The sequence below is a fragment of the Aythya fuligula genome, chromosome 8 (assembly GCF_009819795.1).
Source record: "Aythya fuligula isolate bAytFul2 chromosome 8, bAytFul2.pri, whole genome shotgun sequence".
Lineage (NCBI taxonomy): Eukaryota > Metazoa > Chordata > Aves > Anseriformes > Anatidae > Aythya > Aythya fuligula.
The window spans coordinates 30239484-30249927 of NC_045566.1; the positions used below are offsets into that span (position 1 = coordinate 30239484).

At 40.1% G+C, this 10444-nt stretch overlaps 1 long non-coding RNA gene across 1 annotated transcript; it reads right to left on the reverse strand.

Moving 5' to 3' along the window:
- Positions 1-1085: 1085 nt before the first annotated feature.
- On the reverse strand, positions 1086-8345 carry LOC116492032. Its single transcript, XR_004253550.1, has 3 exons — positions 7761-8345; positions 3171-3303; positions 1086-2745 (listed from the first exon to the last, which is right to left on the reverse strand). It is a non-coding gene; the product is annotated as an uncharacterized LOC116492032 (long non-coding RNA).
- Between the last annotated feature and the right edge of the window lie 2099 nt (positions 8346-10444).

Below are 10444 nucleotides of genomic sequence, written 5' to 3' on the forward strand. Positions count from 1 at the left end.
TAATAATTAAAACTGGGAAGGTTAGTTTGGTCAAGTTTTACAGCTGAGCACACTCCCTGAACATGCTCAAATCAACACTTATGAGATTAATTTATAAGCTCTTCAAATTCTGAATCTCCAAGGTTTATGCTATCTGTGCATTGTTTGCATAATGTAGTTTTGCACTGCTAAAACACTACCTATAAAGGGATTATTTTCATATTCAGCACATTAAAGATACAGCACAATTCATAGATATTGCACTGTGTTTATGCCTGAGATAGCAGGTAAAGTGTCTCTTGTTCTGATTATCCATGAAGCAAACCTAGGAACGTGGATGTTTTGGGAGAGAGTGTACCCTTAGTGAAATTAATTCCCCAATGGTTTTATTAAAGTCTGCAAATTGCATTATTTTCCCATCATATTTGAAATATTGCACTTCCTTAATGCTTGCTCTAACCCATGGCATGCCATCTTCCCTGGGGTGTCTAGACATGGTGTCTTAGATTTATGTGTATGATCTCAGTGTGTTACAACATCACTCCTGACTAATGCATTATTACGATACTTACATATATTCCCAAGTGTCACTGTATTGATTAGAAAATCACCAATCTGCATATGCACACCATCTGTGCTTCAGAGAAGCAAAACATGCAGGATAACATTTGCTTTACTCAAAGGGAAATTCACATACTACTAAAAGAACAAATGGGAACTCTTTTTATGTTTTGTTTTGTCAAAAAACAAAGAAAATGAACACTATTTTTGCAAAACAACAGCTCATGCCTGACAGTTAAAAACAGAAGCATTTCCTCACTACACAGCCAGGAGATCTACCTTTAGTAACGACATGTAAACAATCTACCCTTTAGAGATCACAAATAATACAGAAGCAAAGCATACTGCTGCAACGAATTTAAAAAAATCTCAGTTCAAATGCAACAACAGAGGACTTTTCAGCAGAACTGGCTGTAGTCAGCAGCGAGTCCTTTCTCAGCTGAAAGCTCCAAGAGCGGTTGTAAAAGATGAATGAGGCCCTTGCTTACTGGGGTGAAATGCTTTTAAAGGACAAGAATCTGCTTATCTTTGATTGATTGCTCAGTCTGATACTTTCCTTTATAAAGTTTATTGACTACAAGCCCATAAATCAAAGAAAAACAAATCACAGGTTCAATTTTGGGGGCATTGACATCCTGCCATCTTGCAGCAATAGCTTAGAAGTCACAGGGCAGTGAAAAGGAGGGATACGGGGGACTCATGGAGACAAAAGCATCTACTTGAGGTAAGCCATTACTTCAAATGTTTGGAAATGATTATTCATTTATTCCCCCATAACATTTTTAAGTCAAGAGAAAGATACAGACAACCAAGGTACACTGATCATTTTTTGAAGTCTTTAAATGCTGAATTTGCAGTGAAAAAACATGCTTTCCACGGTGTTGCGGTCTCTTGCCAGTTCTGCTAAATTACAGTCACATTCCTACACATTTCTCACCCTCTGTAAGGATGCTACGTTTACAATTTAAACTATCAAAGCAAGAATCTGAGTTCTTTCAGGGGGATTTAAGGGTTTGGAAAGATCAAGATCTCTATACTGAAAGCACCCCCACCCACACAGAAAAATAGTTGCATGAAAGGAAAGTCCTAACCATAGATCTTGCTCATATGTGGCATACGGTATAATATGACAGCACAATAATATAGATTAATTTGTGCTGTTGACCTTGACACACTATTCTATTGTGTCTTCTTTAAAGTCAATGCTTGGGTCACTAGAACATCTGGTGTGTAACAAAAAAAATCCCATTCTGAGGTGCTAAATGTGTTGAAACAAATGGTACTGTACTATCATTATGCAGTGCAACCTCTCTGTTAGGGGTCTAATTTCAAGGCTACCCTGACTGAACTACATTATTATTAGTGGGTTTATAATTCACATCTTGCCACAGTACACAAAATACCTCATTATCAAAAGTAGCCTTTTAAAAGCTGGATTGGGTTCCATATAAGCAGGACTGACTGTCGCTTTCTTTTCATTTTGTCTTTAGAGACATCTGGAAGGGTTCAGCCTGCACACTGCTGAGCATCCTGGCCCCAGCCCAGCAGAGCACTTTAGCACGCACGTGTATTTATACACACAAATAGCCCTCTTTATTTTAGCAGGACTTGCTATTAAGTTACATGTGCACTGTTACCTTGCTGAATGTAAGGAGTGGGTCCATCACATCAGCTAGGAAGTGTGCAGCTCTCAGTATTGCCTTCTCCCCACATTTTAACTGTCTTCTTTTCATATTGTGCTCGAATCTAAGCTGGTGCTCAACACAGAGCAAACAACTTCATTTCATGGGAGTATCTCCATGATGTTTAACATGCAAAAAGATGAAACAAAAGATGGCTATTTTGCCCCATAGCATCTTCCAGCACATTGCCTCCCCTGACACCGTTGCTCTCCCCTTTCTCTCTTCCATCACTCAGCCTGCTCTTCGTTCCCTAGCAGAGATTCCCCACATAACAAAACATGTTGTCTCTGCAGCATCCTACGGAACATCACAGCACTTCCCCGGAAAGTACTGATGGTTTCCAGCAGTCTGATAACCTTCACTTGACCTGAAGCAGACCACAAGCTCTATTAGCATTTCAGCTTTTTCCAGTAGAGAAGAACACCAGTCCAAGCCAGGCTTCTCCAACTCTGCTGTGTTTTCGCTGAGAGGCATGGTGGGCTGACTCTCCTCCTCGTTGCAAAGCTTCCCACCATTTATATCCCTGCAAAGCAAGTACAAATTGGTACTGCTCTACTTTTTCACCTGATTTGCACTTGCTATGCAAGTACAGGCAGAAATGAATCGGTCCTAAGAAATATACTAGTAGTTGAGTACCACATATCTGACACAGCTTTTTTTTTTTTTTTTTTTTTTTTTGGTCAGGTGGAAAAAATCCTCACAATCAAGAACATGCAGAAGTACTATTGGCTTTTATGAACTAAAATGTGTGAATCATATTGCCTGAGGAGGGACTTGTACCTCCAGCTTTTAAGAAAAGGGTACATTTCTAAGGAGAGTACATGTGTGTGTGTTTATAAAGAGCAAGAGAGATGTGCACGCTGAGCCAAGCAAAGACGGGGTGGCAGTAAGCTGCTCGAGGTCATTTGGCACAGAAAAGTAATGGCCCAGAAAATGCCTTTGACTCACAGCAGGGCTGGAGGAGGAGGACATGGCTGTTACGCTGAGATGTGGGCCAAGGTGAAGTCATTTCCAGTTGTTTTAAATGAGATTTCTGCTGCAAGGTCCCAGCTGATCTCCATGAGAAGTTCATAGGCAGTTGCTGAGAAGAAGTAAAAAGAAAAAAAAAAAGACTGACATCACTGAATGAGAAGACAGCATCGAGCAATCAATCGCCAAAGACCTAATCTCATTAACTCCTTCTAAGATTTCAGCTGTCAGTCTGCAGTCAGCAGCTAGCAGAAAACTGAGTACAATGAATGAGACATCTTTTTAAACATTACTTTTTCAGGCCATCTACCTGATCTTTTATACTTGTTTGTTCTGCAGTTTCTTAGAAGTTACAACTGCTGAAGGAAGTACAGAAAATTCAGAAAAAAAAAATCTGCTCTCCTATGCAGCTTCATGTCGCTGGGTCAGTGATTAACAAAGACAAGGTCCTACTGCAGGGAAGCTAAATGGAGTTCATTATGGACATGAAAGTTAGTGGGGCCAAAAAGGTGAGGCTAGAGGAAAGAGGATGAAATAAGAGCCTAACAAGTGTGGATTTTACTTCCTCAATACAATAAGGACAGCTTTTAACTACCAACTACTATTAAAAAAAAATCTAGGTAATAGTGACTTTAAGATAGATATTGTCCTACATACTATCCTGCATATACTTAGCAAAATTAGTATTATAATATATTACTTTAAAAAAAGAAAAAAAGTTATGTTGTTATGAGTAATTTCTTTTCTAAGTGTCTCCTGCAGTTTTGACTGAAAAAATTGTTTTGGCTGTTTTCTGGAAAAATTAAGGAAATGGAAACAGAGTTGAATACTATTTCTGTAGAGTAGAATGATGCCCATTGAACCTGGTCAGAGATATCTACCTCAAAACCACCCCAAAATTATAAGCCTTTATCACCAGTGCTCATTGCTGGAGTGCCCAGGGAATGCCAGTGCTTCCTGGGGGTGCTTCCCCACAGCAGCCTTTTAGAAGGACACTACAAAGAGCTTGCTCCTATACCCACTGACAACCTGGAGCTGCAGCCAGCAGACAATGAGATATGAGAGCCCTGAGATCTGCAAGTGATAGTCTGGGTCTCACTTGCAGATGATTTTTGGCCAGGCACTGCAGCACTGAGCACCTGGGCAACATAACGGGAGCCAACTCTAACTTCAGCTTGTCGTATTTACCCCCAGAAATCAATAGTGAGTAATTGCTCACTAGAGGTCTAAAATGGACTTTAGACCTTTTACAAGATACCATTTAGGAGATGATCTGTTGTCTAAGCAACCCTTAGAATAGACAGGAAGAATCAGATGTTAAAGTAAATTAACGTGGCATTAACTTGTCTCCAACAGCTTGTCAATGGAAGGGAATTCAACAAGCAGCACGTCCTAGAAGAAGGAAACTGTCCCTATTTGCACGATTGTGCAAAGTCAACCTCAAAATAAAACAAAAAGATCTGACAACTGACTGGTACAATGGGCACAAAAAGCTCCTTACAGTGAACACCCCTGAAGAACTGCAGCCTCAGCAGAGAAGACATGGGATAAAACAACACAAGTCTGAACAAAACAGATAAGAAGAAAAAGGAGCAAATGACCAAAAATGCAAGCTTTGGTCATCTTTAACATATAAACGTCAATGAAACTTCCTGGACCTTACAGCCACTTTGCTCTTCAGAAAGCGAATGGGAATTTGAAATGGGACATCTTAATTTACATTTTCAGGTATTTAGGTGAAAAATTTGGTTTGTAATAGGAAAAGAAAAAGAGCTACTATACTGACACATGGTGACAATCATTATAAGAACTATTGCTAAACCATGTGAGTTCTTGAAAATATCATACTTTAACTTTGCTCCCACTGTTATATGTTCTCAGACTTGAAGAGAAAATGAAGAACCTAGTTTGTTATTTTGCTCAGATAATAACAGTTATAAAAATAGATTAACTGTCAGTATCATGAATTAATATCACAGTAGTACAGAGGCTCAAATAACAGACTGAGACCATAAGGAAAGAAGCAGGAACACAAAGCTTATGCTTTGACCTGGAAAAGGATAGCTGTAACACTACTGTGGATAAATGTTTACACGTTTAATAATTCTGTTTGCTTTAAAAATCTGCATTTTTTATTGTTTTATTCTACACATAGAACAAATTATTTTGTTCTATAGAGAGAGAGAGTTTCTGCTGTTAAAGCATAACATGCTAGCTACAAAAGCTAATGCTCAAGTTAAAAATCTACAGCTTTTACTTCATGGTACAGCTTTCAATTTCTTTTTTTTTTTATTTCTTTTTCTTCCTTTTTTTTTTTTCCTAAAAAAAAAAAAAAAAAAAAAAAAAAAAAAAAGAACCTCTGAACATCTAAATGATAACATGTTTCAAGTAGCTGCTCCTTCCCTGGAGTTGAACAAAATTGAAAAGATCAAAGTTAGTGCAATCTTGTTCAAAGGTGAAGAGGTGAAATCTTATGTGTGCTAGAGGATCAGAGCAAATAGAAATGTACAATGCTTAGTGTGCGACACCTGAAGCCCACTTGCATCAAGGTACCTCATTTTCATTTGAATTCAGAATGTTTCTCATTTTATGGTAAAATAAGGAACAACACAGGATTAGTCTGGTTACAGAAGAGAAGAAGCCCTTCCCCAGCACTGAAAAGTAAACATCAGTAAAAGGTGAAAATGGTCAATTTTTTTTTAGAATGACTAAATTCACCACATTACATTCTACATTCCTACTTTAAGTAGCATTTATATAATTGAGTAAGATGAAGCCATTACACCCACGATGTTTCAAGTATCATAATGCTGTTGATAGTTGAAGAGTTTCTTGAAAAAACACCATGTTTTGAAGGGAGCTGCAGAGAGGGGCATCTAAAAAGGGTATGTTTTTTTTCTCATAAAATCTCATGTGACTGATGTGCCCTGACATAATGTATCATGATGAAATACAGCTGCCAAAAAAGAACTTCAAATGATGCCCTTTTTCTCGAGGAAAAAAAAAAAAAAAAAAAAAAAAAAAAAAAAAAAAAAGTGATAAGAAAATAGGTACCTTTTCAGCAAAAGCTTTTAAAGCTTTAAAAGCATGGCAACCAGTAAAAAGGTTCTCAGGTAAAGGCTTCTTTACTCAATTTTGTCTAAGTAGCTAGAAGCTAAATGGGGGGGAAAGGGTATGGAAAATAATGCTCCAGCCTCTGTGAGAACCATATCCTGAGCACGAAGCATCCATGACACAGGAAGACAGATTTTAAAGATTTTAATATCTTTGTCCCACAGTAGTATTTCAAAACACACTGGAAGGTCAGTTTCCAAATTATTAGAAATTGTGCTACATTACCCTAACAGTGCTGATCTGAAAATGTTTTATCATAAACCTGGATTTGAACATGGCAAACTGGTCACACACACACACAAGCATTCAGAAACCAAATAAAGATCCACTTTTCCATTTTCCTTTTTTTGAATATGTAGAATTTCTTTTGCATATTTTCCTGTACAAAAGCTGTTATTATATAAATTCCAGCCTGTACTCCACTGCTTTAAAGCAATAACTATTATTGTCTCTTATGGGTCAAACCTTGACCTGGAAATCAGATCTGCTCAGGAGTACTATATAAGTCTTTTATATACAGCCCTCCTAGGAGCAATTCGACACAGCTATCTGCCAAAGCATGTTTCCCAAGGACTCACACAGCACATCCACGTCCAAATTCCTGTTTCGTTTTCTTTCAAACCTCAACTCTGCTAGAAAAATCTGCTAAAAATAAAATAAAATTAAAAAAAAAAAAAAAACACCATTTAGTCTTTCCGTGATCGTTCTGGAAAATGAAAGCCTGCAAACAAAGCAAGCAGAGGCACTAGGATCTGCAGGCTGGGCATGATCTGGGGTTGAGAAAGACAAAGGTGACAAGACATCCAAAGAAAAGATCCAAACATTAGACAGCACATGCAGAGAGTGGCTAACTCCGATACAATACATGTGCATGATCAGACCAGTTTTAACTGAATCTTTCACCAAACTTACCTTATACTAGATCAGAAATTATGTTGTTCAAACTTGGAAAACTTCAGGATTGTCAATTGGCACACACATTTCTATTTGTTTGCTTCAGCATATAAACATGCACCTCCATCTACCATGAAATATGATCTAAAATATACATAAACAGCTCCCAAAGACATGACCTTTAGGACACACATCTTGCTGTTTCCTACGTGTTAGTACAAGTCTTAGATAGTTCATACATGTTAGTACAAGGCTTAGAGAAGAGGAATCAAGCCCTCATGATTCCCTGCTTATCTGAGTTTCAGATCACCGTTTTTTATTTTACCATTGGAGTACAGAAAGAATTGATCTAACATCCTATATCTATTACCAGCCTCCCAAGATTAACCTGAACAGATAACTGTGAAAGTGCCATAGGTAGATTAAATCTCTCTACTATAGAGACCTTCCATATGTTTCAAAAGAAACATTAGATTGACAAAATGCATGAGGATCAGCCATGTTGTGTAGCAGAATGGCTGACTTGCAAACAGAGGTTGTGCCGACTGTGTATTTTTATACCTTTTTAATGACAGGTAGACAGTCACGTTTGCTTCTTTGAAAAGGGTGATCTGCTGGGATTTAGGATTTCTTCTGAAGTACTCTGCAGAACTGACTTCAGTTACTTCTCTAACCAAATATTTCTGCAGTGTTCACATGCTTCAAGCAAAGCTTCCAAGCTTCCCTACAAACCACTATTTTAAAAAATCACAAACAATATGTTGTATGCATAAGGATGGCTTTTAGTCATTCAAGACCGCACCAAGAGCACTGTATTTGGAGACATAGCTTCCATTTCATACATGACTCTCCCGTTCGTCTGTATAACAGAAAGCCCTCAGAAAGCATTCAGCTGGTCGCTATTTTGGTACTCACGATACGGACAGATTCTGGTAAGGTGGGATAATAGGTCAGATGTATCATACTGTTATTGTTCCTTTCTGTATTTGTATTTGTTATGGACTATAAACCCTGATGATCCAATAAAGGGCTGTGACCATGAATCCCAATTGGCTGCACAGTGCTATTTCATGGTGGGGCGAGTCCAGTGGTAACGAATTCAGTCAACATAATGATTTCAGTTTCACTGCATTGCTCTGCTTCCTGGGAACCTGCAGAAGATAAGTGAGTGTGTCACGATCATAAATTCAGACACATACAACATTAAAATATCTTATGGAGCTTTAAGCCCCCGTGAAATGTCAAACTAATAAATATGGTGATCATATTTGCTATTTGGCAAAAATATTAATTAACTAGGAAAAGTTAATAAAAATATATTCCCCAAAATTATGCAACAGACAAAATATTTTTTTCTTATTCATGGTTATATGAATGCAAAATGCCATGGATTCTTCATCTTTAATACCTAAGGGATTTATAAGCATATTGCATCCATAAAACTTGGTTCATCAGTACAGTACACAGCCCAGATATGCATATTTAATTACTCTGAAAGTAATTTACTTGTACAGATGGTGGTATTAGAAGGTCTTACTTCAATTTAAATTACTTCTATTTGAAAAATAATGTTATTTTGCTATGAATCTTGAGTGAAGAATTCACTCTTATTACAGATGAATAATACTTGACAATCATAAGTAATCTGTGACTAATCTAATACTTCCTCAATAAACATTTTGTTTCAGGTTTTACCAGTCGGAGCACCCTCTTTCCAGGAGGCCGATCTAGCAGTGCCTCGGATCCAAACCCGCTTATCGTAGGGGAGCCCTAGGGGTAAGAGCACAGAACGTCACAGAAGATGATGTTAAACATCCCCGAGACCTCCTGAGGAACAGAGGCACTGCAAAACAGTTTGCCTCTTTCTGCAGGTTAAGTGGGGATTAAGGAAAACACACGGGGGTCCCTGGCAGGGCACTCGGGGTGGTGCTGGCTCCCCACCACCATCCCACCACACGCACCACCCCTTTCAGCAGCACACATCAGCAGAGCCACGGCACCCGGCAGCATGCTGTGCCACCTCCTGCACCCATGCTGGGAAAACACGGCCACTTCCTGAAGCAAGGCTGTTTGCTTGTACATCTCCTTCTGCGTGTTCGTGAGACTTTCTGCGGGGATCACCTGGCTGCTCTGCTGCCTGTGTTACAGCGCTGGCAGTCTCAGAGGTCTGCCTGCGTTACGGCCTCAGAGGCAGCGCATGCACTGTGTGCCACTGGGGTTGCCATGGCAAGCACAAGCGTTCATGTTTTATTGAAGACTAAATGGCCACAACCCACCTAAAGGGCTCCCGAGTGGCCCTAAAATGTGCTCTGTCTTCCCCTTCCCTAGTCTCTGTTCAAAGAACGAGGTGATTTTGGACAGCCAACTTCATGTGGGGGACCCACCTGGAATAAGGCACTTTGTTCCTTTTATCTATACAACTTCAGCCTCCTGGCCTCGACTTAATACAACAAACTGGCCATTGTGGACTTGGTGCTGAAAAGGCTCTGCATTCCCAAGGAGCCCTGCAGGAGCTGGATATGCTGGGCAGCTGCAGCTCCGAGCCGCTGCAAGCCCAGCAGCCCCACACGCCTTTGTTAAACTAAAATGGGGGAAAACCCACTTCTCCCCATACCTGCAGTGCTGGGCTGACACTGCAGACTCAACAACAGCACTACCACCACACTGGCGTGCTGGCTATAACCCTTCAGAGACCCACGACAGCCACACGTGAAAGGCAGAGGCTCAGCATAGGATTAACAATCCCCTACAGTGCAGCTGGTCACTTGCAGCAAGCACGCCAGGCAGTGTGACCATGAGACTTTGGTAGAAGGGATGAGACTTGGTGCTGGTAGCCAGGTGCTGCCAGCATCACTGTGCGTGTGTGTGTGACTGCCACTGGGTAGGAGAAGGAGGCAAGGACAGTGTGGGTGACAGCAGGGCTGTGGCTGGCCTCGCAACAGCAGCAAGGGGTGGCAGAGAGCACGGCACACGTCCCCTGGGTGGGACAGTGGGGAGGTGAGGGCTGCGAGCAGCAGTCCCGCAGGAAGAAGCAGGGGGATGACAGAAGGTGAGTCAGGAACTTGTAGGAGAGGGAGTACACAGATGCACGCCGTAGAATAGTTGTAGCTGAGCTGCTCTTGATTATGAAATTTCTCTTTGAAGCCAGCCACATTAAAGCATGGAAATTCAAGGCTACAGTTTCTATTTTATAACGCAGAGTCAAAAGGCAAAAACAGAAGCATCTTAACAGTTGTGTCCCTTCT